The sequence below is a fragment of the Monodon monoceros genome, unplaced genomic scaffold (genome assembly GCF_005190385.1).
Source record: "Monodon monoceros isolate NGI ecotype Baffin Bay Population unplaced genomic scaffold, NGI_Narwhal_1 Super_Scaffold_5, whole genome shotgun sequence".
Taxonomy (NCBI): Eukaryota; Metazoa; Chordata; class Mammalia; order Artiodactyla; family Monodontidae; genus Monodon; species Monodon monoceros.
Window position 1 is genome coordinate 11,063,672 of NW_021703782.1, and position 22,866 is coordinate 11,086,537.

Below are 22,866 nucleotides of genomic sequence, written 5' to 3' on the forward strand. Positions count from 1 at the left end.
AGTCTTACCAGCAGGGTATGGATGTTCCAATTGCTCTATATCCTCATCAACACTTGTTATTGTCTGTATTTTAACTTAGCCGTCCTAGTGGGTGTGAAGTGGTATCTCACTGTAGTTTTTTCTTGGATTTCCCTGATGCTTAATGGTATCAAGCCTCTTTTCATGTGCTTATTCTCCATTTGTTTATCTTCTTAGGAGAACTGACTTCAGATCCTTTGCCCATTTTTAACTGAGTTTTTTGTCTTCTTACTATTGAGTTGCAAGACTTCTTTATATACATTCTAGATACAAGTCCCTTATCACATACATGATTTGCAGAAATTTTCTGCTACTCTGTGGGTTGTCTTTTCACTTGCTGGAAGATGTCCTTTGAAACACAAAAGTTTTAATTTTGATGATGTCCAGTTTATTTTTCCTTTCGTTGCTTGTGTATCCTAGATCTCTTACCTTTGACACTGCCCTTAAGCTCAGAGACTCCAGATTCTGGATTTTGGCTCCGGCTTGGGCATTTGTCCTGCTGACAAGGAGCCCTAGTCCAAGAGCCCGTTCCTTCTTCCCTTGAGCCCTCCTACTGCCGCCTCCCTCTCTCACTAGCCCCCATTTCACTCTCCTGCTCAATGTGACATCCAGGCTGGAGGTTGACTTAATGATTCATGAGCTACCTGAGCCTTTTGAGCCTCTGCTCCCTCATCTAAATGAGGATTAGGATACCTACCTCAGGCTGTTGTGGGGATTTTGGTGTACAAATGCCATGTGGTATATCCTAAACATAGTATAGATGTAATACCTGTTGGCTAATTCTTCAGAAAATGGGAGGTTTTGAATGTTGACCTTACGAATCATGTTAATGAAAAATCCCAAAGGAACCTGAGAAATGTAAGTTATCCAATATTGGGAGCGCTCAGATTTCTTGAGACTTTTAACAAGAATGTATACACAAAACTTATGTTTATGACAAATTTCAGTAACATGGGAAAATGGTTATGTTGTGATGACCGAGAAGACTAGGATTTATATGTATAGACATGCAACACACACAGAAAGACAGTTTGTCTCTAATTTGTGTGTGTTGTTTGATTAGATCATCCATTTATGTGGCTGTAAAATCCAAAGGTACAAAAGGTTCTAGAACAGTCTCCCACTTCTGCCCAAACACTCAGCTACCTTCCTTGTGGGCAGTCATTACCATTAAAAAATCCTTCCAGAGAGATTTTATGTACAGCAATACTCTTGTTTTATGAGTATATTCTGGTTCCCCCAATACACTGTAATTTAAAAGCAGATACTCTAGATCTGTATCTCTAAGCAACCCAACAAGAGGAGAACACTCAAAATAAAGGATGTTATTCAAATAATTTCCTCCCCTCCAGGGGGAGGTTTGTTATGGATGTTTTCATGCAGTCAGTTCACTGGTGGATTCAGCTTTTCATTGTTTATTTCACCCTAGGGTTTTAAAACAGGGAAAAACAAAGTGGAATTTAGTTGCTCCTGACATTGGAAGACAAAACTTACACTTGAGACCTCAACATATGTTTTTAAAATCTCAATCCTCACCAAGGTGTCCAGTGACCTACATAGCTAGTGGTTAAGAGGCTGGGCTATGGGATGGGCAACCTGGATTCAAACTCTGCCTCAGCCACTGTGTCACCTTGGGAGAGTTATTTAACTTCTCAGTGCCTTAGTTTCATCATGTGAAAGGATGGAGAGAATATCTTAAGATTAATGGAGATAATAACCTACTTCATAAGGTGGTTATGAGATTAAGTGAGCAAATGTGTAAAGCACTTAGGATAGGGTCTGGCATATACTTTGCCGTTGATAGTTTACTGTTGTTTCCCCTGGCTCTGCTACTCCATAGCTCTGTGACTTCAGATAAAGCCATTCGACTTCTCTTCTGTAAACGGGGAAACGAAGACGCGGGCATGATTTTTTCAAGGTCTTTTCCAGTTCTAATGTCCTGTGATTCATAATTTGTGTCCCTAGCGAAGGCTGGGATCCTGCACGCAGTAGGGGCTGCTGATTTAGGGTGCTGCTGTCGACCAGTATCCAAGACCCTGCAAGTGGTACCAGAAGGCTTGCCTCATGTTTGAGTGTGGAGAAAAAGAAAACAAATGAGTCGTAATGTGTGAAGGATAGAAAAGTTATTCCAGAGAGCAGCAGGTCTTGAAACTTTGTTCCTAAGATTAGTAATCAATCATGCACAATAAAATTGTACTGTCATGTTCCACAGATGGCTCATGTGCTTGTTTGTGGGAGGTTAAAGATGATGTCAGTGGACTTCCCTGGCAGTCCAGTGGTTAAGACTCCACGCTTCCAATGCAGGGGGCACAGGTTGGATCCCTGGTTGGGGAACTAAGATCCCACATGCTGTGCAGCCAAAAATAATAGAATAAAATGATATCAAATATTGACTCGCGTGCACTGTGCATATGATCTCTGTGGCGGCAGAGCTGTTGGATTGGGCAGAAGATGACTGTTGATTGTTCGTGGTGGGGACTGAAGCAGGTCACTTCAGTTTTCAAAAAGAAACTGCATCTTCTCACATGCGCCTGTGTCACCCATTCCTTCCCCAGCCACGACTGGTGGACTGAGCAAGATGGATCACTGGCTGTGAAAGCCTGATTCCTCAGCACAGGGGAAGTGCTCCTATGGGCGCTGTCAGTCCTCTTTTGTGGGCGTCTCTTGGGTGGGTTTCTTTCGCTGGGGAACAGGCCGAGGAAGATGGGAGATTTTGGTTTCTGTGGATACTGGGCTAGCTGGGATTTGCATAATGTATTTCAGAGACAGACAGTCTGGGGACACTGGGCCCAGAAGGAATGTAGAGGCACATGGAAACAGGTTGGAAGGTCTGGGTAGTCAGGCTCCATTTCAGCCGTCCTCTGGAGATGCGGGTCTGGGATCCTCCCCGACCTTCTGGAAAGCTGGCAACTTGGAGCCCCAAGGATCAAAGGATGTGGTGCATGAGTGGCGTGCCCTACAGGGCATGGCATGTACTGGGGGGCTCAACAAATATTCCCGCTCTTTTGCTTCCCCTTTTATCTCAGCAGTGGACTAAGAGGATCCATCAATAAATAGGTTTAGCGTGTGAATCCTCCCTTGTTTATTTACAAAGCATTCCACCATGCCCCTCGTTTTTCCCTTCTCCGTTAATCGTATTTTTTATTTTTATTGTGGTAAAAATACACATAACATAAAAATTACAATCGCCTGGGACAACATTAAATGCACCAACATTCGAATTATAGGGGTCCCAGAAGAAGAAGAGAAAAAGAAAGCAACTAGGAAATATTTGAAGAGATTATAGTTGAAAACTTCCCTAATGTGGGAAAGGAAATAATCAAGTCCAGGAGGCACAGAGAGTCCCATACAAGATAAATCCATGGAATAAAACGCCAAGACACATATTAATCAAACTATCAAAAATTAAATACAAAGAAAAAATATTAAAAGCAGCAAAGGAAAAACAACAAATAACATACAAAGGAATCCCCATAAGCTTAACAGCTGATCTTTCAGAGAAACTCTGCAAGCGAGAAGAGAGTGGCAGGACATATTTAAAGTGATGAAAGAGACAAACCTACAACAAAGATTACCCAGCAGGGATCTATTCAGATTCGAAGTAGAAATTAAAACCTTTACAGACAAGCAAAAGCTAAGAGACTTCACCACCAAACCAGCTTTACAACAAATGCTAAAGGAACTCCACTAGGCAGGAAACACAAGAGAAGGAAAAGACCTACAATAACAAACCCAAAACAATTAAGAAAATTGTAATAGGAACATACATATCGATAACTACCTTAGATGTAAATGGATTAAATGCTCAAACCAAAAGACACAGACTGGTTGAATGGATACAAAAACAAGGCCCGTATATATGCTGTCTACAAGAGACCCACTTCACACCTAGGGACACACACAGACTGAAAGTGAGCGGATGGAAAAAGATATTCCATGCAAATGGAAATCAAAGGAAAGCTGGAGTAGCAATTCTCATATCAGACAAAGTAGACTTTAAAATAAAGACTATTACAAGAGACAAAGAAGAACACTACATAATGATCAAGGGATCAATCCAAGAAGATTGATATTTATGCACCCAACATAGGAGCACTTCAATATATAAAGCAAATGCTAACAGCCATAAAAGGGGAATGGACAGTAACACAATCATAGTAGGGGACTTTAACACCCCACTTTCACCAATGGACAGATCATCCAAAATGAAAATAAATGAGGAAACACAAGCTTTAAATGGTACATTAAACAAGATGGACTTAATTGATATTTATAGGACATTCCATCCAAAAGCAACAGAATACACTTTCTTCTCAAGTGCTCATGGAACATTCTCCAGGATAGATCACATCTTGGGTCACAAATTAAGCTTTGGTAAATTTTAAAAAATTGAAATCGTATCAAGTATCGTTTCCGACCACAATGCTATGAGACTAGATATCAATTACAGGAAAAAATGTGTAAAAAATACAAACACATGGAGGCTGAATAATACACTACTAAATAACGAAGAGATCACTGAAGAAATAAAAAATACTTAGAAACAAATGACAATGAAAACATGACGACCCAAAACCTATGGGATGCAGCAAAAGCAGTTCTAAGGGGAAGTTTATAGCAATACAATCCTACCTCAAGAAACAAGAAACATCTCAAATAAACAACCTAACCTTACACCTAAAGCAATTAGAGAAAGAAGAACAAAAAAACCCCAAAGTTAGCGAAAGAAAAGAAATCATAAAGATCAGATCAGAAATTAATGAAAAAGAAATGAAGGAAACGATAGCAAAGATCAATAACACTAAAAGCTGGTTCTCTGAAAAGGTAAACAAAATTGATAAACCATTAGCCAGACTCTTCAAGAAAAAGGGAGAAGACTCAAATCCACAGAATTAGAAATGAAAAAGAAGTAACAAGTGACATTGCAGAAATACAAAGGATCATGAGAGACTAGTACAAGCAACAATATGCCAATAAAATGGACAACCTGGAAGAAATGGACAAATTCTTTGAAAAGCACAGCATTCCGAGACTGAACGTGGAAGAAATAGAAAATATAAACAGATCAATCACAAGCACTGAAATTGAAACTCTGATTTAAAATCTTCCAACATACAAAAGCCCAGGACCAGATGGCTTCACAGGTGAATTCTATCAAACATTTAGAGAAGAGCTAACACCTATCCTTCTCAAACTCTTCCAAAATATAGCAGAGGGAGGAACACTCCCAAACTCATTCTATGAGGCCACCATCACCCTGATACCAAAAGCAGACAAAGATGTCACAAAGAAAGAAAACTACAGGGCAATATCACTGATGAACATAGATGCAAAAATCCTCAACGAAATACTAGCAAACAGAATCCAGAAGCACACTAAAAGGATCATACACCGTGATCAAGTGGGGTTTATCCCAGGAATGCAAGCATTCTTAAATATATGCAAATCAATCAATGTGATAAACCATATTAACAAATTGAAGAATAAAAACCATATGATCGTATCAATAGATGCAGAAAAACCTTTTGAGAAAATTCAACACCCATTTTTATGATAAAAACCCTCCAGAAAGTAGGCATAGAGGGAACTTACCTCAACATAATTAAGGCCATATATGACAAACTCACAGCCAACATTGTTCTCAATGGTGAAAAACTGAAAGCATTTCCTCTAAGATCAGGAACAAGACAAGGTTGTCCACTCTCGCCACTATTATTCAACATAGTTTTGGAAGTCCTAGCCACGGCAATCAGAGAAGAAAAAGAAATAAAAGAATCCAAATGGGAAAAGAAGAAGTAAAGCTGTCACTGTTTGCAGATGACATGATGATACTACACATAGAGAATCCTAAAGATGCTACCAGAAAACTACTAGAGCTAATCAATGAATTTGGTAAAGTAGCAGGATACAAAATTAATGAACAGAAATCTCTTGCATTCCTATACACTAATGATGAAAAATCTGAAAGAGAAATTAAGGAAACACTCCCATTTACCACTGCAACAAAAACAATAAAATACCTAGGAATAAACCTACCTAAGGAGACAAAAGACCTGTATGCAGAAAACTGTAAGACACTGATGAAAGAAATTAAAGATGATACAAACAGATGGAGAGATATACCATGTTCTTGGATTGGAAGAATCAACATTGTGAAAATGCCTATACTACCCAAAGCAATCTACAGATCTAATGCAATCCCTATCAAACTACCAATGGCATTTTCCACAGAACTAGAACAAAAAATTTCATAATTTGTATGGAAACACAGAATACCCCCAATAGCCAAAGCAATCTTGAAAAAGAAAAACGGAGCTGGAGGAATCAGGCTTCTAGACTTCAGACTATACTACAAAGCTACAGTAATCAAGACAGTATGGTACTGGCACAAAAACAGAAATATAGATCAATGGACCAAGATAGAAAGCCCAGAGATAAACCCATGCACATATGGTCACCTTATTGTTGATAAAGGAGACAAGAATATACAATGGAGAAAAGACAGCCTCTTCAATAAGTGGTGCTGGGAAAACTGGAGAGCTACATGTAAAAGAATGAACTTAGAACACTCCCTAAAACCATACACAAAAATAAACTCAAAATGGATTAAAGACCTAAATGTAAGATCAGACACTTTAAAACTCTTAGAGGAAAACATAGGCAGAACACTCTGTGACATAAATTACAGCAAGATCCTTTTTGACCCACCTCCTAGGGAAATGGAAATAAAAACAAAAAGAAACAAATGGGACCTAATGAAACCTAAAAGCTTTTGCACAGCAAAGGAAAACATAAACAGGACAAAAAGACAACCCTCTGAATGGGAGAAAATATTTGCAAATGAAGCAACTGACAAAGGATTAATCTCCAAAATTTATAAGCAGCTCATGCAGCTCAATATCAAAAAAACAACCCAATCCAAAAATGGGCAGAAAACTTAATAGACTTTTCTCCAAAGAAGATATACAGATGGCCAACAAACACATGAAAGGATGCTCATCATCACTAATCATTAGAGAAATGCAAATCAAAACTACAATGAGATATTACCTCACACCAGTCTGAATGGCCATCATTTAAAAATCTACAAATAACAAATGCTGGAGAGGGTGTGGAGAAAAGGGAACCCTCTTGCACTGTTGGTGGGAATGTAAATTGATACAGCCACTATGGAGAACAGTATGGAGGTTCCTTAAAAAACTAAAAATAGAACTACCATACAACCCAGCAATCCCACTACTGGGCATATACCATGAGAAAAACATAATTCAAAAAGAGTCACGTACCACAATGTTCATTGCAGCTCTATTTACAATAGCCAGGACACAGAAGCAACCTAAGTGTCCATCGACAGATGAATGGATAAAGAAGATGTGGCACATATATACAATGGAATACTACTTAGCCATAAAAAGAAATGAAATTGAGTTATTTGTAGTGAGGTGGATGGACCTAGAATCTGTCATACAGAGTGATGTAAGTCAGAAAGAAAAACAAATACTGTATGCTAGCACATATATATGCCATCAAAAAGAAAAAAAGGGTTCCGAAGGAACTAGGGGCAGGACAGGAATAAAGACGCAGACATAGAGAATGGACTTGAGGACATGGGGAGGGGGAAGGGGAAGCTGGGACGAAGTGAGAGAGTGGCATGTGCATATATACACTACCAAATGTAAACTAGATAGCTCGTGGGAAGCAACCACATAGCAAAGGGAGATCAGCTCAGTGCTTTGTGACCACCTAGAGGGGTGGGATAGAGAGGGTGGGAGGGAGACGCAAGAGGGAGGAGATATGGGGATATATGTATATGTATAGCTGATTCACTTTGTTATAAAGCAGAAACTAACACACCATTGTAAAGCAATTATACTCCAATAAAGATGTTAAAAAAAATTACCATCTCACTTACTTTTAAGTGTACGGTTCGATAGTGTTAAGTGTATTCACATTGTTGTGTTTTCTTCCTTATCTTAATCTCAGTGTTAATCGCAGTTATATTCTTCTATGTCCTTTCAGAAAATTATATTGTGCCCTCTCATTTTAATCCCCACTCTCATTTGTCCAACCTATGAGACAGATTCACCAGGTCAGGAGACTTGTCCAATGGTCATGTGACTAATCTGTAGCAGAGCCAGACCTCAATCCCAGGTCCCCTGGAGTTACCATCCCCAAATCCCAAAACATCTCCTGGGGTTCCCAGCATCAAATGTGGCATAACTGAGGCAGTTCAGTTTGTGAGGCCTGAACTAAGGGATGGGGAGTGAGGATAAAGAGAAATGGGCATTAGATATACCGAAGGAAGTGAGATGGTCAGGAAGTGTCCTGGAGGAATATCCCAGGTGAGGAAAATCAGAAGTCTTATGGCTGCCGAGTTCCTGGCTCGAGTGATGTGCTGGTCACTGAGCTGTGAACCATAGGAGAGCAGGTGGCTTCAGTATTGTGTGTGGGGCACTGGGTGGAAGTATAGAGAAGGCTGCTGATACAGTTCTGTAGCCCAGGATCTGGATGGGATTGGAAATACAGAGTCAGGAGTCGTCGGCAGAGTTGTCTCATTGGAGCTATTGGAGTCTGAGCTCTCGCGTGAAGAGTGTCTGGAATAGAAGGAGGCAGGGACAGAGTCCTGGGGGCACTGACACACGTTAGAGGTGGGCCTAGGATTCCAGGTTCAAGACACGAGGGAATAGAGAAGCAGAAGCAGAACCAGGGCAAGGTAGTGTGGCAGAAGCAAACACAACATGTTAAAGGTAGAAGGGAGGGTGCAACAGCATCAAAAGGCCCAGAAAGTCAGGTAAAATGAAGACGGAAAATAATTCACCGACTCTAGTTTACTCATGGGCCCTGGCACAGCTTCTCCCAATATTAGTGAAGACAAAAGAAAAGATGAAAACGCACGTCATCCACAAGAAGTGATGGGTGACCAACCTGTTGGCAGACATTAGGAGGAACGCCCCCCAGGGGACCTGCAGTTTTAGCACCCACTCAGACTTTGCCTCTTGAAATGCCCACCCAGGAGACATCAAAAGCTACTTTGTCTTCCCCCATCTCTCCTCTGTCTGTATTGTGTGGACCAGATGCTACAGAGATTCTGCTGTTGGTCCTCTGGGCTCTAATGAGGTAGAAAGCACAAAGTGGAATTTAAAGGGTTATTTCATACTGACAAAAGCATCAAAAAATATAAGGCAAGTTGTTGGACATACACTGCAATGTGGCTGCTGTAGTATTTGCCTACAAACCCAAGAAAATCAACTGAAAACAGAACTAATAAGAGATTTGGTAAAGTGAATCCAAATGACATTAGTTTATAAAAATCAACATTTTTATGTCAGCAATATCCAGCTAGAAAATATGATAGAAATAAGATTCCATTCACAAAATAAACTAAAATATAAAACTACCTTGAATTAAATTCTAAAACTGAACCAGAAAACTTTACCGAAATAAAAAAAAAAATCACTTGACTAAGCAACCATAGATCAAAATAACTAAGGTTTGATTTTGAAATTAGACAAAGTGATTTAAATTTAATTTGGGATAACAAGAAAGGAAGATTAATCAAAATATTTGGGGGTAAAAAGTCTTTAAGATAATCCTATCACTAAGATTGCATCTGAAATCTTGGGACTAGAAATTATGTACAAAGGCTCCTGTTCATCACAGATTTAAAATAGGGAATAGTTGGAAATCATCTAAATATATAAGAATAGGGGTATAGTTACATTATTCCGTATGCTGCAAAACTATGAAGCCACTAAAAAAACAAAACAAAACCACTAAGAATATTTAAGGACATGAGGAAATGCTCACATGAGAAAAGCCAAAGGGGAGGGGGGCATGAACAAACTATAATCAGTGCATTTCCAAATTTGCAAATGTATCATATTTTTGACGTGAACATCTGATACTGTCAACCACGGCTATCTTTGGATGATGCTTTTACACAGGACTTGTTTTCTTCCTCCTCCACCTCCCTCATTCCTCTTCCTCCTTTGTTTTCTAAAAAGAGAAAGCATTACACTGAAAAATCAGAAAAAAGTAACTTTAAGAAAATGAGAGTCTGTTAGATGCAGCTATTAGGTGGTTACTGGTGCCAGTGACGCCGGGTTTTATTTCCAGAACTATGAGTCTAGGAGGGGGACGCCTGAACAGACAAGGGAGAGGGGGCATCAACGCTGAACTGGGTCCTCCCAGAGAAGATGAGTGACAATATGCGGACAAACTGAAGCAGTCGCATTGACTCGTGAATCTTCTATTGTTTTCAGCCGTCTGCTGAAAAAGCAAGCAGCTGAGGTGTACGGAAAAAAAGTAGTGAAGCTCTGGACAGAGGGGCTGGGAGAGGAAGCCAGAGCCCTTCAAAGAGCTGCCGTGCAAGGGCCAGCATCACGGACTCATAGGAGACCCTAGGCTGGCGTGTGCCTGCAGAACAAGCCCCGTCAGGGCACTAGGTGGCGGGGGACGGGGGGCGGGGGGGCCTAGATCCGCAGGTCGGGTCCACAGTGCTCAGCGGGCCACGTCTAGGGTGGAAACGGCCAGCCACCAAGTGGGTCCAGAAGCCTCTTTAAAGCATCCGGGTCTTAAGGACGCTTCCTAAGCAGGGACGCTGCTGTTGGTTCCTGCTCCTGGCATGATGTCACCATCAGCCAATCTGAAGTCAGCAGCTCCTCTCAGGAGAAGGAGTTAATTAGGAATTAATTAACTCTTCCTAAACCATAGGGGCAGGCAAAAACAGTGCACGTCATCTTTTTTGGCTTCTCTTTGCCAGGAGAGTGAGCAGGTGGGGTTGGAAATAAACGGAAGACCAGATAGTGCCAGGTTTTGTAGATATAGGTATAGCTATGATCTTTTAACGTATAAAAGTAATGTATGTTCATTCAGAAAACTGTAAAAAGAATCACTCGTATTCCACCACCTAGAGTTAATAATATTAAATATTTCAATGCAGTTTCTTCCTACATTTTTAAACTCAAAAGGGAGAGATTTTTACTGAAATTAACTCACACTATAATTTTTGTAGCATTTTTCATCCATTTACTGTGGATAATTAATAGTCTTCAAATGCGGTAGTACTTAATGGCTGCAAAACTTTTCAACTAAATGGGCACTCCGTAAGTGCCCCATTTTCCAGTATATAAATCAATGCTATCATTTTTACTGGCTGCAAGGAATTGTATTGTATGGATATATCACAATTTATTTTTAAAGGGCCCTGATCACGATTGAAAATAATACTGCAACGAACACTGTTATATATACATTGTATATTTTGATATATACATTGTCCAATTAATTCCTTAGGATAAATTCCTGGAAGTGAAATTCCTGTGTCAAAGATTAAAATACATGTTCCCAAACTGCTTTACAGACAAGGTGCCAACAGTCCATGAGAGTGTTCAATTCTCAACATCCTAAACAAACATGGGTGTTTTCAATCTTTTACATCACTGATAATCTAGTACAGAATGATAGGTAGCTCATGAATCTTTTTCAAAATTCATTTTCTCATTACTAGTGATGTTGACCATGTTTCCATGTATTCAATGGCCTCATATTTCTTTTCTGAGTTCTGTGTCTTCTTTGCCCATTTTTATATCAGGATGTTTGTTTGTTTCTAATCTATTTGCAAGACCTTTAATCCAACCTGACACTGTTTTCTTGACTCCTATTTATTTATTTACTTATTGGCTGAGCCACATGGCATGCGGGATCTTAGTTACTTGACCAGGGAGGGATTAAACCTGCATCCTCTGCTGTGGAAGTACGGAATTTTAACCCCTGGACTGCCAGGGAAGCCCCTTGACTCTTTTTTAATAGATACATAAGTGGGTGTATGGTTTTCTTTTAATACGCTGTTTTTTGTTGAGCTTTTGTTTCAGTGTTCAGTTACTTTTGTAGTGTAATTGGACAGCTTTTCTATTTTTTTTCTGTGCCATGGAATAGTTTATGTGGTATGTTCCTGGAAAGTTTAAAGAACCAGAGTCATTATTGGAGGTAATTCTTTGACTACTTTTAAAATATTTTACATAATTATTAGTCAATTCAATTTAATTAATCTATGCTTTACTAAGTATTAAAATTTTTAATTATTTTAGTTCAAAAAGTTAAAGCTACAATTAAAACTTTATTACAATATCTTTATTAATTTTAAAATTATGCTGTATAAAAATTAAGTTAAATTAAAAATTAAAAAAAAATTTTTAATTAATAATATTCACTTGGGAACAAATGCAACTTCAAAAGGAAGACATTACAAGTTAGATTTCTCTCTCTTCTCTGCCCCCAACCATCTACTTCCTATTCCCATAAAAAACCATTATTACTGGTTTATTATGGATCTTTCCATAGATATACTAAAAACAGGCACATTGCTTTACTTTTTTTAACCACAGAATAGTCACAGACTGTAAGTATCTTTACCTTGCTTTTTAAAAACATAATATACTTTGAAGATTATATCTTATATATACACATAGAGGTGCTCCATTCTTTTCTTTTTTTTTTTCTTTCGGTACGCGGGCCTCTCACTGTTGCGGCCTCTCCCGTTGCGGAGCACAGGCTCCGGACGCGCAGGCTCAGCGGCCATGGCTCACGGGCCCAGCCGCTCCGCGGCATGTGGGATCTTCCCGGACCGGGGCACGAACCCGTGTCCCCTGCATCGGCAGGCGGACTCTCAACCATTGCGCCACCAGGGAAGCCCACTCCATTCTTTTTAAAAGCTGTGTGGTCTCATTGTATGAAACTTATAATTTACTTAGCCACCTCAGTTTTGAGAGAAATTAAGGTTATCGCTAATATTTGATATTACAAATTATGCTACAATAACTACCCTTACACATAACTATCAAATCTGTGAGTTTTTTCCTTTTATTAAGCAAGGTTAGCTCATTTGTAATAATTAGTGTGACAGATAAGCTTAACTTAATCCTGTCATCAAATTAATATTATGAATTCTGTTTTTACATTCTGAATTTTTTTTTATACAGCAGGTTACTAGTCATTAATTTTATACACATCGGTGTATACATGTCAAGCCCAATCGCCCAATTCAGCACACCACCATCCCCACACCCCCGTGGTTTTCCCCACTTGGTGTCCATACGTTTGTTCTCTACATCTGTGTCTCAACTTCTGCCCTGCAAACCGGTTTATCTGTACCATTTTTCTAGGTTCCACATACATGTGTTAATATACGATATTTGTTTTTCTCTTTCTGACTTACTTCACTCTGTATGACAATCTGTAGATCCATCCACGTCTCAACAAATTACTCAACATCATTCCTTTTTATGGCTGAATAATATTCCATTGTATATATGCACCACAACTTCTTTATCCATTCGTCTGTCAATGGGCATTTAGGTTGCTTCCATGACCTGGCTATTGTAAATAGTGCTGCAATGAACATTGGGTGCATGTCTTTTTGAATTCTGGTTTTCTCTGGGTATATGCCCAGTAGTGGGATTGCTAGATCATATGGTAATTCTATTTTTAGTTTTTTAAGGAACCTCCATACTGTTCTCCGTAGTGGCTGTATCAATTTACATTCCCACCAACAGTGCAAGAGGGTTCCCTTTTCTCCACACGCTCTCCAGCATTTGTTTGTAGATTTTCTGATGATGCCCATTCTAACTGGTGTGAGGTGATACCTTATTGTAGTTTTGATTTGCATTTCTCTAATAATTAGTGATGTTGAGCAGCTTTTCATGTGCTTCTTCGCCATCTATATGTCTTCTTTGGAGAAATGTCTATTTAGGTCTTCTGCCCATTTTTGGATTGGGTTGTTTGTTTTTTTAATATTGAGCTGCATGAGCTGTTTATATATTTTGGAGATTAATCCTTTGTCCGTTGATTCGTTTGCAAATATTTTCTCCCATTCTGAGGGTTGTCTTTTCGTCTTGTTTATGGTTTCCTTTGCTTTGCAAAAGCTTTTAAGTTTCATTAGGTCCCATGTTTATTATTGGTTTTATTTCCATTACTCTAGGAGATGGGTCAGAAAAGATCTTGCTGTGATTTATGTCAAAGAGTGTTCTTCCTATGTTTTCCTCTAAGAGTTTTATAGTGTCTGGTCTTACATTTAGGTCTCAAATCCTTTTTGAGTTTATTTTTGTGTATGGTGTTAGGGAGTGTTCAAATTTCATTCTTTTACATGTAGCTGTCCAGTTTTCCCAGCACCACTTATTGAAGAGACTGTCTTTTCTCCATTGTATATCTTTGCCTCCTTTGCAATAGATTAGTTGACCATAGGTGTGTGGGTTTATCTCTGGGCTTTCTATCTTGTTTCATTGATCTATGTTTCTCTTTTTGTGCCAGTACCATATTGTCTTGATTACTAGGAGTCTGATTCCTCCAGCTCCGTTTTTTTCCCTCAAGACTGCTTTGTCTATTCGGGGTCTTTTGTGTCTACATACAAATTTTAAGATTATTTGTTCTAGTTCTGTAAAAAATGCCATTGGTAATTTGGTAGGGATTGCATTGAATCTGTAGATTGCTTTGGGTAGTATAGTCATTTTCACAATATTGATTCTTCCAATCCAAGAACATGGTATATCTCTCCATCTGTTGGTATCATCTTTAATTTCTTTCATCAGTGTCTTATAGTTTTCTGCATACAGGTCTTTTGTCTCCTTAGATAGGTTTATTCCTAGGTATTTTATTCTTTTTGTTGCAGTGGTAAATGGGAGTGTTTCCTTAATTTCTCTTTCAGATTTTTCATCATTAGTGTATAGGAATGCAAGAGATTTCTGTGCATTAATTTTGTATCCTGCAACATTACCAAATTCATTGATTAGCTCTAGTAGTTTTCCGGTGGCATTTTTAGGATACACTATGTATAGTATCATGCCATCTGCAAACAGTGACAGTTTTACTTCTTCTTTTCCAGTTTGTATTCCTTTTATTTCTTTTTCTTCTCTGATTGCCATGGCTAGGACTTCCAAAGCTATGTTGAGTAATAGTGGTGAGAGTGGACAACCTTGTCTTGTTCCTGATCTTAGAGGAAATGCTTTCCGTTTTTCACCTTTGAGAATGGTGTTGGCTGTGGGTTTGTCATATATGGCCTTTATTATGTTGAGATGGGTTCCCTCTATGCCCACTTTCTGGAGAGTTTTTGCCATAAATGGGTGTTGAATTTTGTCACAAGGTTTTCCCGCATCTATTGAGATGATCATTTGGTTTTTATTCTTCAGTTTGTTACTATGGTGTATCACATTGATTGATTTGCATATATTGAAGAATCCTTGCAACTCTGGGATAAATCCCACTTGATCATTGTGTATGATCCTTTTAATGTGTTGTTGGATTCTGTTTGCTAGTATTTTTTTGAGGATTTTTGCATCTATATTCATCAGTGATATTGGTCTGTAATTTTCTTTTTTTGTAGTATCATTGTCTGGTTTTGGTATCAGGGTGATGGTGGCCTCAGAATGAGTTTGGGAGTGTTCCTTCTTCTGCAATTTTTTGGAAGAGTTTGAGAAGGATGGGTGTTAGCTCTTCTCTAAATGTTTGATAGAATTCACCTGTGAAGCCATCTGGTCCTGGGCTTTTGTTTGTTGGATGATTTTTTTCTTTTTCTTTCCTTTGCGGTACGCGGGCCTGACACCCTGTATTCAAAGCATCACGTCTTAGCTCCGAGCTCTGATACCAGCCAGAGAAGGTATCTCTCTGGGGGGTTCAGCCCCCTTCTCCCTGGAATTCTGCCCTGGGTAAGGAGACAGCTCTAGTGCTAGAGGCCAAGATATGCAGAAGGCAAATATTCTTCTCATTCCCAGCATTTCTCTTTCTTTACCTGTCCTGATTCAAGCGTTTTGCCATTGGCAATTACCTATTTTTCAAAGACATTTTTGCAGTGAGCACAATATTGCTGTTTTACTGTGAGTCACTAACCCTGGTGGGGTACCCATGTGGGATGTCTGCTCTGGTCTCCATGATGTCCCACTCTGAGAACAGAACCCTTACTTCCTGCAGATTCACACTATTGCAGCCCAGCCCCTGGCCCCAATTCTTGACATCAGACATGCACACCTTAGTGAAATTGGGCCAGATGGATTCTCTTGCCTGGACATTTGTAATTAGGATTGAAAGAGGGCTAGTCTGTTTCTCTGTCACCACAAGAAACATGGGATGGCCAGTGCTCAGAAAGCAGAGAGAGTTTCTCATGGAGATGGAAGGAAATCGCCTTTAGATGGTGCAGATGTGGACATGAGTGACCACGTGATGATGTGGCAGGGAAGCACACCCACGTCCAGAAAGAAGGAGAGAGGCTGGGAGAGAGGGAAAGAGGGGGAGAGGGAGAGAGAAATCCGCTGCTCAGATTCTGTTGGTTTCCTAGTTCCAGCCCAGCTGTTCTTTTGTGTTAGCTTCTATACGATAGCCCGGTAAACTTGAATGAACTTCCTGTTTTTGCCTACGGTAATTTGGAGTAGTTTCCTGTTAATTTGAAGCCAAAAGACTCTGAATAAAATGCAACCTGGTATCAGGAAATGAAGTTGCACATAACCACAGAACTGGCCCATTTCAGGGCTTGGGAACGGTAAGGATTCCTCCATCCTGGGACACGGAGGAATGTTAGTGGAACAGAGACTAAAGCAGCCAGTGAAATTAGTGTCAGTTGTTTCAGGGACTTCAATAATTTTCCTTTTGAGGCTGAGACTTTAGGAGGCCACCTTGAAGATGTCTGACCGTGCTGGCGACTCCTTGGGACTTCAGTATGGTGCATGGGAGACATACACCAGTCTGAGGCTGCCTGGCTTAAAATGGATGGGGGAAAACAGGTCAGTTATGCAACTCTGCTCCTGGAAGTCCTTTCTGCTTATAGTATAGGAGCTGAGACCACTTTTGGTCCGTTTTCAAAATTCATCGTAGGACTTACTGAGCTGCAGCACTTCCACTCTGTGGGGCAACCTACATTGAGAGCTAAACGTGGTGAATCAGTTACGAAACAGTGATGTCCTAGCGCTTGGAAAGAGGACATCTGGGATGTGCCAGGGGTGGTGGGGACTCCTGATCTTTCAACGCTTCTTCCAAGTCTGTCTGCTGCACCCTCTTGCAGGACAGAGGTGCTGACACCTGCCACTGTGAAGCACTCCTTAGAACAGGTTTTGGATGCTCTATTGAGCTAAAGAGGTGAAACAGGCTCTCTGCTGCCCTCTTGCACCCTAAGGTGAAACCCATTAAGCAGAGAACTGGGCACAGCCCTTCTAAGAAACTGAAGCCCACCATGCATGGCCCACCTCTGACTGCCCAGCTGAACAAGACGTATAGAAAAGGCATCCTACAAGTTGAATCTCTCTAACTTAACGGGCTGCCAGTTAAGGCCTTACAGGCATTACACTGCCAGGAAACCTCAAGCCTGGAGAACAGGGTCTTTGCAGGGACACAAATCCACACCACAGGGCTTTTTGATCCCTCAGGCAAACCCAGGCTCAAGCTCAGAGGCTGCCGGCTCCATTCAGAAGGTGTCACACGCCCCACAGCTAACTCCTTCCCAGTCTCCTTCCAGGGGTGGCCCTGGAGGACCCAGGACAAGGACCAGGTCCTCGGGGGAGGAACCTGGAGTGGCTCTACTGGAGAACCAAGGAGCTCATCCTTCAGGATTCAACAGGTGATGGCCATGCACTTCATCAGATAACCAGCGACCGATTTGGGGCTGCTGTCTTGGAGGCCCCCTCCGTCTTCATTTTTAAGTGGAGGCTTTGTGGTAATTGTCTGGTCTCTCTTCCTGCATTCTGTATCAGATGGGATATAGATGGCAGGTTTTTGTCATGTCCTCTACAGACTGAACAGGCTTCGGACTGACTTGGAGAAGGAGGCGTTGTCTGGGAATAGGGCCTCAGTGGGAGAGGTGAAGGTGTTGACATTGGCAGGCACATCAGTGCTGTGTGACCCCCTGCCATGGGATGAGGCAGGACTCCAGGCCCAGACAGGCCTGGTTCATTTTGTTTTCCTGGAAATTTTGAATTGCATCGAAGACAGCTAATGGATTTCTCTGTGTGGCCCAACTACAAAGTATACCAGCAAGGCCAGAAGGCAATGGGGTCCCTCATGGCCATGAAGCAGCAACACGCACAGAGCAGCAGAGACAGTAGTCTTCAAAGAGAGAAGGAAGCACCTCTGCAAAGAGGAGAGACAGAGACAGAGATAAAGATAGAGAGATACAGAAAGAGAGAGACAGGGAGACAGACTGATTCATGATTGCTTTCCTGCTGTTCGTTTCCTGGGGGGAGGTGTTGCACCCTGCTTTGGACTCCATCCCTGATACTCCCTCCGCCTTCAAAACAAACTTTTAGGGCTTCCCTGGTGGCGCGGTGGTTGAGAGTCCGCCTGCCGATGCAGGGGACGCGGGTTCGTGCCCCGGTCCGGGAAGATCCCACATGCCGCGGAGCGGCTGGGCCCGTGAGCCATGGCCGCTGAGCCTGCACGTCCGAAGCCTGTGCTCCGCAACGGGAGAGGCCACAACAGTGAGAGGCCCGTGTACCGCAAAAAAAAACAAACAAACAAAAAAAAAAACTTAGTTGTGAAATAATTATAGATCCAGAGGAAGTTGCAAGACAGGACAGGGAGGTCCCATGTGTCCATCAGTGTTCCGCCCACGGTTACAATTTACATAACTGTAATATAATATCAAAGCAGGAAGTTGACATCAGTATAATGTGTGCTATTTTATCATGTGTGGATTTGTGTAACCACCACTGCAGTCAAGATACAGAACTATGCATCCCATAAAGATCTTACTGCTACCTCGATATAGTCACCCCTCCTCCCACCATTCCTAATCCCCAGCAACTACCAATCTGTTTTTCATCTCTATAATTTCATTATTTTGAGAATATTCTATGAGTGGAATCACAGTTTGTGACTTTCTGAGACTGGCTTCTTTTCCTCAGTATAAATCCCTTGAGATCCGTCCAAGTTAGCGTGTGTATCACTAGTCCACTCACGTTATTGATGACTAGTATCCCATGGCACGGATGGACCAGGGTTTTTTGAACCATTCACCCAGGGAGGGACATTTTGGTTGTTTCCAGTTTGGGGCTATTATAAATAAAGCTTCTGTGAGCATTTGTGTACAGGTTTTCGTGTGAACTTGTATTCATTTCTCTGGGAATAATGCCAGGAGTGCAATTATGGTGAGCGTACGTTTTGTTTTTTTTAAGAAACTGACTATTTTCTGGAGTGACTTACCATTTTATGTTCACAGCAGCTATGCATGAGAGTTCCAATTTCTCTGCATCCTTGCCAGCACTTGGTATCATCATTTTTTATTTTACCTGCTCTAATAGGTGTAGAGTTATATCTCCTGGTGGTCTTAAATTTTATTTCCTTTATTGCTAGTAATGTTGAACATTTTTTCACAGGTATGTTTGTTGTCTGCATGCCCTAATTGATGAAATGTCTCTTCATATTTTTTGCCCATTTTCTTTTTTTTTAAATTTATTTATTTTATTTATTTATTTTTGGCTGCATTGGGTCTTCATTGCTGTGCGCGGGCTTTCTCTAGTTGTGGCGAGCGGGGGCTACTCTTCGTTGCGGTGCATGGGCTTCTCATTGCGGTGGCTTCTCTTGTTGCGGAGCACGGGCTCTAGGTGCGTGGGCTTCAGTAGATGTGGCACATGGGCTCAGTGGTTGTGGCTCACGGGCTCTAGAGCGCAGGCTCAGTGGGTGTGGCGCACAGGCTTAGTTGCTCCACTGCTTGTGGGATCTTCCCGACCAGGGATTGAACCCGTGACCCCCGCATTGGCAGGCGGATTCTTAACCACTGTGCCACCAGGGAAGCCCTGCCCATTTCTAACTGATGTGTGTGTTTACTATCAAGTTTGTTTGTTTGTTTTGGATGAGGGTGCATCTCCTCCAACATCTTTTTATTTTTAGTATTTTATAATTGAATTTATTTATTTTATTATTGGGGTATAGTTGTTTTACAATGTTGTGTTAGTTTCTACTGTACAGTGAAGTGGAGTTCCCTGTGCTATACAGCAGGTTCTTACTAGTTATCTACTTTACACATAATAGGGTATATATGTCAATCCCAGTACTATCAAGTTTTGATATAAATTTTCTTGTTTTGTTAACAAGTTTGAAATGGGCTGTTGTTACCTGCAAACTTATAGGTAGTCTACTTTGTATTTAGTGACAATCATAATAACATCTAATGTTTACTGAGCACACACTGTGTCAGGCGTTGTCTCAGTGACTCCCAGGTTTTAGCTCACTGGATATTCGTTGTTTACAAACATCATATATTGTTGTTCTAAACATTACCCGCTGTTACAATTTAGTATACAAATAACTGTCAGCCTAAACAAACAGCTCTGGCATTGCCTAAATTCAAATTGGCTGAGTTTATTTGTGTTCCAGTTGATTGAAAAAATTCTAAGCCACTGATACACAAGTCAGGATAGCCGCTCTTCAAGTGGAATAACAGTGCTCACAGTTAAAACATATCACATAGTACACACCTTTGTATTTAAGTAAATACCTGGCCATGTTCAGTTCAACTCATTCTCCAAAAATAAAATCCCCCAAACTTTAGTTTCCTTCTAAAACAAGGGCAGAAAATAAATGCCCATTTACATTACATAGTTTCTTTTTTTGTTTTATTTTTATTTTTTAACGTCTTTATTGGATTATAATTGTTTTACAATGTTGTGTTAGTTTCTACTGTACAACAAAGTGAATCAGCTATATGTATACATGTATCCCCTCCCTCTTGAGCTTCCCTCCTACCCTCCCCCATTACATAGTTTTTAAAAACCCACATTGGTGTGTGAAGCAGATACACATGCAGTGATCAGATATTCTGAGTTCCTGGATGAGGTTGGGACCGTATTTCCTGAGGTTTGGAAAGAGATGGGAAGTTTGTTCAGGGTCCCCAAGGCGACTGCACAGTTGGCCGAACAGTAGGACCACCCCGTGACGGGCAGGGCCCCTTTGGGGACTGGACACGCTCCTCTGTGCCCCCGGGGCTGTCAGTGGGAGTTACTGGTGAGTCATCGAGCAGGATTGCCCTTGGGCACCTGGCTTCTGGGTGATCCATTATCTGTGCTGCTGCTTCTTTCCACACTTCCAATCAACGGGAGGATGCAGAGCCCATTCCCACATGTTAGACAGTCACGTTTCACCCTTGGAAGAGGCAAGTGAATGGGGTCCCCATGGCGCAGCCGGGCAGCACATGGGATTCAGGGAGTGGAGGGTGGTGTCAGCAGAGTGAAGCTGCAGATCTGCACATCGTGGACCCAAGTCACTTTGACCAATATCCAGCTGCTGTGTTTCGATGGATTGATCACAATCAGCTGTCCCAACCCCCAGCAGACCCAGCAGGTCCAGGAACATCCTCTTCCCTGCCCTTCTCAGCGAAGTTCACAGCAGCTTTGGACACTGAGGTGTGAGGTGCACGCAGCCCCCCCCCCCCCCCCCCCCACCTTTCCCCTGGCCCCCCCCCCCCCCACCAGCCCTCTGAGCCTCCCAGCTTTGACCTTGCTCTTTTCTCTCCCTACCCTTTGTCCTTTGGACTTGATGCTTGGTCCATTTTCTTACAAACCATGTTTCTTTCTTTGTTCCGTCACCATGTTGCCTTATGCCACGTCAGGGGAGCAGCCCTGGGACTCTCCCTTCCAGTAAGGTTCCAGGGGTGGTTCTACCCACTCTCCCTCTTCCCAATATTCTTTTCTCTCCCCCTCCCCCCAGTTCAACTCCAGGCCTCACCACTTACCAGCTAGGCTGTTTGCAAGTTACCTTTCCCATCTGACTCTGTTTCTTTTTTTTTTTTTTTTTTTTTTTTTTGCGGTTCGCGGGCCTCTCACCGTTGTGGCCTCTCCCGTTGCGGAGCACAGGCTCCGGACGCGCAGGCTCAGCGGCCATGGCTCACGGGCCCAGCCGCTCTGCGACATGTGGGATCTTCCCGGACCGGGGCACGAACCCGTGTCCCCTGCATCGGCAGGCGGACTCTCAACCACTGCGCCACCAGGGAAGCCCCTGATTCTGTTTCTTTTATAAATGGGGTCCTTTTTTGTGAGTCCCTTTCTCACAAGGCTGTTGTGAGATTTATGGATTATGTTACACCAGGGGTTGTGAGGAGAGGGAAAGGGGAATTCTTGTTTAATGGGCACAAATGTTCAGTTTGGGAAGATGAAACGTTCTGGAGATGGATGGCAGCACGTCATTGTAAATATATTTATATATCCCATCACATCTTAGTACTCAGATCGCAACTAGCTAATTCTAGAAATGGGCAGCCCTCCCCCTTTCTGTCCCCCATCTTGGTCTCTAATCGCAGGTCGTGACGACCTGTCCCCCACCCCCTTGTCCCAGCCCCACCCTCTTATCAGTCAGTCAGGGGGACTCACAGAGCACTCGGCTTCCCCAGCAGCGGAGGACCGCTCACTGGCTGCCATCACCATGGCAACTCACTGCCTCCTCCCCCCCTCCCCTCACTTTCCAGAGCCGACAGATTTGTGGAGTTCCAGACTTCTCAGGGCTGGGAGGGAAGAAGAAAGAGACTGGGGGAGGGGAGAGAAGCTCCCTTGACTGCAGAGGTAGCCACAGGGTTCAGGTTGGCTTGGAAACCCGATCCCAGCCAGGTATGCAGTGTGGCCTCTGTTGTCCCCGCCTGTTGAGGAAACCTTTTAGGTATCCCTAGGCACTCCCGATTCCCTCTGAGATGGGCCAGTGTGGGGCCCGAGGGTGATGGGCTAGTGGCGTGTGGCATGCACGGTAGGTAAGCGTGATGTTCAAACAGAAGATGGGTCTCTTCTGCTGCTCTTGCAGCACTGCTGGTTCTATCTATGATTACACGATAGAACCAGTGGCGATGAGCTTTGCAAGTGCCAAAGGCTGTCGGGGGGCGTTCGTTATTCT